Source organism: Psammomys obesus, unplaced genomic scaffold (assembly GCF_907164565.1).
Source record: "Psammomys obesus unplaced genomic scaffold, mPsaObe1.curated_primary_1811, whole genome shotgun sequence".
NCBI classification, from domain to species: Eukaryota; Metazoa; Chordata; class Mammalia; order Rodentia; family Muridae; genus Psammomys; species Psammomys obesus.
Window position 1 is genome coordinate 12265674 of NW_026587216.1, and position 7728 is coordinate 12273401.

General features: G+C 40.2%; 1 non-coding gene across 1 annotated transcript; it reads right to left on the reverse strand.

Annotated features, from left to right (window-relative positions):
* Positions 1-422: 422 nt before the first annotated feature.
* Positions 423-554, reverse strand: LOC129673793 (small nucleolar RNA SNORA17). Its single transcript, XR_008719722.1, has one exon. It is a non-coding gene; the product is annotated as a small nucleolar RNA SNORA17 (small nucleolar RNA).
* Between the last annotated feature and the right edge of the window lie 7174 nt (positions 555-7728).

Here is a 7728-nt window from a genome sequence, read left to right on the forward strand (position 1 = left end):
ATTCTTCTGTTTCTGTTTTTTCACCACTTACTTGCTGCTCTCAGTGGACTCTGAGGTGGGTCATCTCAGGGGTGGGTCATCTCAGGGTTGGGTCATCTCAGGAGTGGTGAGTGCCATGCTGTGCTCTGCGGGTGTGTTATGGAGCTGGGCAGGGGTCATCTTAAGCATGCTTTCCCCTGTCTCCCAAGGTCTGCCTGGTACCGGACTGTTGTTCCACTCAGGCTAATTCCCTGTCTGGGTCCCATGGTGCTTGTCTGGCCCTCCAGAGTGGCCTGTAGGGATAATTGTCTCTTTAGGGCTCACTCACGCCAGTGGTCGTAGCAGGGGTCCCTCTAGTCTCTGGCTTGCTCCCTCTCCTGGGAGCCTGTCTGGCCTGTCTAAGGCCAGACTAGTGGTCATCTCAGGCTTTCTTTTTGTCATCGAGTGTCAGGCTACTAATCATACAGATGTCCATAGGTTAGAAGACCGAGAGTAGACATGGACGATCTCCTCTCTGCCACCCACTGACGCACATGTGACACAGCAGCCACACCTGCAATACCGCTAGGGGCAGTGATGGATTTTCTTTTCTTTTATGTGGATTTAGTTTACATCCCTATGGTTGACACCTTCTTCCTCCTGTTCACACCCTCTCTCCTTCTTCCTCTTATCCCCCCTTTCCTAATCCTCAGAAAAGAATTACCAACTCATCCTAGTGCATCATGTCACATTAACACTGAGCGCATCCTTCTCCCTGTGGCCTGGCAAGGCAGCCCTGCCAGGGTGGAAGTGATAAAAAAGCAGGCGACAGAGTCCCTGTAGAGACAGCCTGGACTACAGCTCCCCTTACTAGGGAACCCACATGAAGCTTGAGCTTCCCATCAGTCCATGTATAATGTTTGGTTGGTGCTTCAGTCTCCGTAAGCCTCACTGGGCCCTGGCTAGTTGGTTCTGTTGGTCTTCTTGTGGAGGTCCTCATCCTCCCTTCTATCCTCCCCCAGCTCGTCCACAAGTCTCCTTGCACAACTCCCAATGTCTGGCTGTGAGTCTCAGCAAATTTTTCAATCCCCACTGGGTGGAGCCTCCAAGCAGACAGCTATATTAGGTTCTTGTTAATTGGGTCAGGGGGACATCCTCCTCCACTTCTATCTGATCAGGACTGTCTTGGACTGGGGAGAGGGATATTCCATTGTGTAAATGTACCACAATTTCTTTATCCATTCTTTGGTTGAGAGGTGTCTGGGTTGTTTCTGGTTTCCGGCTACTGCGAATAAATCTATGATCATGGCTGAGCAAATGTCTTTGTTGTATGGTGGAGAATCTTCTAGGAATATCCCCAAGAGTGGTACAGCTGGGTCTTGAGGTAGAGCTATTGCCAGTTTTCTGAGAAAGCACCAGTGTGATTTCTAAAGTGGTTGTACAACTTTGCACTCACACCAGCAATGGAGGAAGGTTCCTCTTTTTCCACATCCCGGCCAGCATGTACTGACACTTGAGTTTTTGAATTTAGGCATTCTGATAGGTATACAATGGAATCTCAAAGTCGCTTTGATATGCATTTCCCTGATGACTAAGGACATTGAGTATTTCTTTAAGTGACTCTAAGCCATTTGAGATTCTTCTGTTCAAAATTTTCTGTTTAGCTCTGTACCTCATTTTTAATTGGATTATTTGGTTTGTTGGCATTTAATTTCCTCAGTGCTTTATATATTTTGGATATTAGCCCTTTGTCGGATCTTATCCCAATCTGCAGACTGCTGTTTTCTTGTATTGACAGTGTCCTTTGCCTTACTGAAGCTTTTCAGAGGGATTTTCTTAATGAGATTATCTAAAGTAGGAGGACCCACCATAAATCTAGGCCACACACCTTCTAGGGAAAGCCCACATTAAAAAAAAATTGAAGAAGAAAACTGCTGTTATCTCCTTTCCCTCATTACCTAGAAAGTTCATCTATCCTGTTGTGGTGGCCAGTATTAAATCCATTGTCTTCAGGATCCAACATAGCCTGAAAGCCAGAAGCTGTCCAAGGATCCCTACTCCCATCTCAAGCACCAGACTGAGACTTCAGAGACCTTCAACCTCACAGACAGAACATCCTGTATGCCAGTGTATTAAATCCCCCTTTAATATACATATATATTCATTCTATCAGTTGTGTTTCTTTAGAGACTTCTGCGTAACAGCGCTAGGTCCTGAAGTCACGATCCAAAACTCATATCCTGATGATTCAGAGTTAGAGGAAAGCAGAGTAAGAATTGATCAGAAGCATAGATGTCAGATTTCCAGAACAACTCTGAATGTACAAAGAACCTAGCTGGCTTGTCACAAGCAAATCAGACCCTAGGGCATGATTCCCAGGAAACTGAGTGAAGGCCATCTCCTTTATATTCCTCAAGAAAACCTCCAGGCCCTTCAGTTTGGCCACCCATGGCCTCATTTACATCCTGCTCTATGGCTCTCCTCACCTGGAGCACTATCTTATCCTCCTTCCATCACACATACCTGGGGCATCTGCTATCCTCACTCCTCCCTGCCTCAGCTAATTCTTCAGACTCAGCTGCCATGCTTCCTTCCCCATTTCTCTTCTATGTAGCTTCAAACCCCTACCCTAGTATATTTCTAGACTAATCCCAAAACTTCCACACCGAGGGTACCCCATTATCTTCCCCCAGATGGAATTGATTTCCCCCAGACCAATGTGTGGAATCACAGCAGACAGCTTTCAGGGGTTTTCCACATCTTTCCATTTGATCAGCTTACATTGTATGTCAGACAACAAAACTGTGGATGAATTGAAGCCTCCTTCCTTGGTACTAGACCCTCACCTTATACTAACATCAGGCCAAGAGTTTTGCTGCTTAGGGTATCTCATAGTTTCTGTGTGTCTACCAGCACTCATGTGTGATTGACCACAGAACTTTATTAGTCTCAATAGCCTGAGCCTATCTTTGTCATATGTGAAACTATCTAAATGTCCTTATGGGTACCAAATATACTACCAGTAATCCATGAAATTGTTTGCTAAAATAAAGCCAAAATTTCTGCCTGCTAACCATCTGCTTTGTCCACCTGGGTCACAGACAATGAGTCCAGCAGAGACAGCAAGCCCAGCAAAGATGAGGTGGTGTGGGACTCAAGCTCCACTGTCCCCCATCGTGATGGGGTCCTGTGGGACGCTGAATCAACATTTGTATTGAAAGTCTTTCTGCCTGCTCCCCATCTGCCTGGCCCACCGGGGTCATAGACAGCAAGTCTAGCACAAGACCCATTGTTCTTCATCCGAAGGAGGCCTTTGGGGTGCTGGAGGAGCACCTTTTCACCTTAGAGATCTTTCCACCTGCTCCCCATCTACCTGGCCCACCTGGAACACAGACAGTGAACCCAGTGGAGGGACCACCATTCTTGCTAACACCAGAGTGAACCATATGGTTAGAGTCCAGCGTAAGCACAAGCAACAAAAGTCAGAACCATATGACAGCACTGGAAACCAGCAGTCCTGCCACAGCTAGCCCTGGAGAAAACATCACACCCGAAGCACAAGAAAAATATTTTAAATCTAAAGTTATGAAAATGATAGAGACCATAAAGGAGGAAAGTAAATCCCTCAAAGAATCACAGAAAAATACGATCAAACAGGTAAAAGGATTGAACAAATCTCTCAAAGAAATTAAAGAAATACAGAAAACTACAATCAAACAAAAGAAAGAAATGAATAAAACTGTTCAAGATAAAAAAAAAAAAGAAAAAAAAAGGAACTAAAAGCAGTATAGAAAACACAATCTGAGGCAATCCTGGAGATAAAAAAACCTTGGAACTAGAGACACAATCATTACCAACAGAATACAAGAGATGGAAGGGAGAATCTCAGGGGTAGAAGATACAATTGAAGAAATCGATACATCAGTCAAAGACAATGTTAAATCTATGAAGCTCCTGACACAGAATATCCAAAAAAATCTGGGACACTATGAAAAAAACCAAACCTAAGAATAATAGAACTAGAATAAGAAGACTCCCAGCTTCAAGGCCCAGAAATATTTTCAACAACAACAACAAAAACTTCTCTAACCTAAAGAGAGGCCTATATGCACACAAGAAACTTACAGAACACCAAATATAATGGACCAGAAAAGAAAATCACCCTACCACATAATAATAAAAATACTAAATGTACACAACAACAACAAAAGAATATTAAAAGGCTGCCAGGGGAAAAGACCAAGTTACATATAAAATAAAACCTATCATAATTACACCTGCTTACTCATCAGAAACTTGAGAAGTTAGAAGGACTTGGACAGATATCTTAAAGACACTTAAGAGACCACAGATGTCAGCCCCGACTACTATACTTAGCAAAACTTTTAATCACCATAGAGGGAGAAAAACAAGACATTCCATGACAAAAACAAATTTAAACAGTACCTATCCACAAATACAGTCCTACAGAAGATACTAAAAGGAAAACTCCAACCCAAGGAGGCCAACTGTAACAAAGGTAACACAGGTAATAAATAACCCACATTAGAGAAACCGAAAGAAGGGAATCACACAGAAACAGTCTATCACCACCAACATCAAAATAACAGGAAGTAACAATCACTGGTTGTTAATATCTCTCAGCACCAATGACATCAACTCCCCAATAAAAAGACACAGGTTAACAGAATCTATACAAAACAGGACCCATCTTTCTGCTGCATACAAGAAATACACCCCAGCAATAAAGAAAGATATTATTTCAGAGTAAAGGGAAAGAAAAAAGGTTTTCCAAACAAATGGACTTAAGAAGCAAGCTGGAGTAGCCATTCTAGTATCTAATAAGATAGACTTTCAACCAAAATTAATCAAAAGAGATGGGTAGACAGTTCATGCTCCTCAAGGGAAAAATCCACCAAGATGAAACCTCAATTCTAAACATCTGTGCCCCAAATGCAAGGGTGCCATAATTCATAAAACAAACATCACTAAAGCTTAAATCACACATCAAATAGTGAAACACTTCAACACTCCACCCTCTCCAATGGACATAACATCAAGACAGAAACTAAATGGAGAAATAAAGAAACTAACAGAAAATATGAGACAAATGGACCTAACAGATATCACAGAGCATTTCACCCAAACAAAAGAATATATACCTTTTTCTCAGCATCTCACAGAGCCTTCTCTGAAACTGACCATATACTCAGTCACAAAGCAAGCCTCAACAGTTATCAGGGAGTGGTAAATAATCCCCTGCATCTTATCAGACTACCATGGATTAAAGCTGGAAATCAACAAAAACAGAAACAACAGAAAACCTACAAACTCGGGGAAACTGAAAAACTCCCTCTTCAAGTACCACTGGGTCAGGGAAGAAATAAAGAAATTAAAAACTTTCTAGTATTCAATGAAAATGAAGGCACAACATACCCAAGCTTATGGGACACAATGAAAGCAGTACTAAGAGAAAAGTTCATAGCACTAAGCACCTTCACAAAGAAATTGGAGAGATCCCATACTAGTAACTTAGCAGCACACCTGAAAGGTCTAGAAAAAAAAGCAAACACACCAAAGAGGAGTAGATGACAGAAAATAATCAAACTCAGGGATGAAATCAATAATTTTGAAACAAAAAGTACAATACAAAGAACCAATGACACCAAGAGCTGGTTCTTTGAGAAAATCAACAATAAACAAACCCTTAGCCAACTAACAAAATCAGAAACAAAAAAGGGAACATAACAAGAGACTCTGAGAAAATCCAAAGAATTCTTAGGTCTTACTCCAAAAGCCTATATTCCACAAAAATGGATGATTTTCTGGATAGACTTCACTTACAAAAGCTAAATCAAGATCAGGTAAACAGTTAAACAGGCCTGTAAACCCCAAGGAAATAGAGGCAGTCTGCCTCCCCCCCCACACAAAAAAAGTCCAGGTCCAGATGGTTTTTAGCTCAGTATTCTACCAGACATTCAAAGAAGAGCTAATACAAACACTCCTCAAACTATTCCACAAAATAAAAACTGAAAGAACATTGCCAAACTCATTTTATGAAGCCACAGTCACCCTGATACTTAAACCACACAAATACTCAACAAAGAAAGATAATTTCAGAGCAATTTCACTCATGAACATTGATGCAAAAATGTTCAATAAAATACTTGCAAACCAAATGCAAGAACATATCAAATAAATATACCATGGTCAAGTTGGCTTCATTCCAGGGGTGCAGGGATGGTTCAATATAAAAAAATCCATTAACATAATCTACCATATAAATAAACTCAGAGGAAAAAAAGCATATGATCATCTTATTAGATGCATAAAAAGACTGACAAAAATCCTACATCCCTTTATGAATGATTAATGTCTTGGAGAGCTTAGGAATACAAGGCTCATACGTAAACATAATAAAGGGTATATACAACAAGCCTATTGCAACCATTAACTTAAATTTAGAAAAACTCAAATCAATTCCACTAAAATCAGGGACAAGACAAGCTGCCCACTCTCTCCGTATCTCTTCCACATAGTACTTGAAGTTCTAGCTAGAGCAATAAGACAGCTAAAGGTGATCAAGGGGATACAAATTGGAAGGGAAGAATTCAAAGTATCACTATTTGCAAATAACATAATACACTTAAGTGACCCCCAAAAGTCTGCCAGAGAACTTCTATAGCTGATAAACACCTACAGCAAAGTGTCTGGAAAATTAACTAAAAACAAACAAACAAACAAACCAAACCAAACCAAAACAAAACAAAAACAGTAGCCCTCCTGTACACAACCTACAAACATGCTGAGAAATTAGTGAAACTACATCCTTCACGATAGTCATAAATAATATAAAGTATCTTGACATAACTCTAACCAAGCAAGTGAAAGACCTGCATGACAAGAACTTCAAGTTTTTGAAGAAAGAAACTGAAGAAGATTTAGAAGATGGAAAAATGTCCCATGCTTCTGGATTGGTTAGGATTAACATAGTAAAAATGACCATCTTACCAAAAGCAATCTACAGATTAAGTTCAGTTTCCTTCAAAATACTAACACAGTTCTTCACACACCTAGAAAGAACAATTCTACACTTCAGATGGAAAAAAAAAAAACCTAGAAGAGCTAAAACAATCCTATACAATAAAAACTTCTGGAGGTTCTTCGTCCCTGAATTCAAGCTATACTACAGAGCAATAGCAATAAAAACTCCATGGTACTGACATAGAAATAGAATGGTTGATCAGTGGAATCTAATTGAAGATCAAGGAAAAAACCCCATGTGCTTACGGTCACTTGATTTTTCACAAAGGAGCCAAAACTGTACAATGGAAAAAAGACAACATCTTCAATAAATAGCGCTGTTTTAACTGGATGTCTGCATGTAGAAAAATGCAATATGTTCATACTTATATCCATGCACAAAAATCAAATCCAAGTAGATTAAAGATCATAGTATAATACCAGATACTCTAAATCTATTAGAAAAGAAAGTTGGGAAGAGCCTCAAAATCATTTGCACATGAGACAACTTCCTGAACAGAATGCCAACAGCTCAGGCTCTAAGATCTACAATTAATAAGTAGGACCTCTTAAAATGGAAAAAGTTCTGCAAGACAATATAACAAAATGACAGTCTACAGACTGGGAAAAGATCTTTAGCAATCCTACCTCCCACAAAGAGCTAATATCTAAATACATAATGAACTCAAGAAACCCAACACCAATAAACAAAACAACCCAGTTAAAAGAGAGGACCCTAAACTAAAA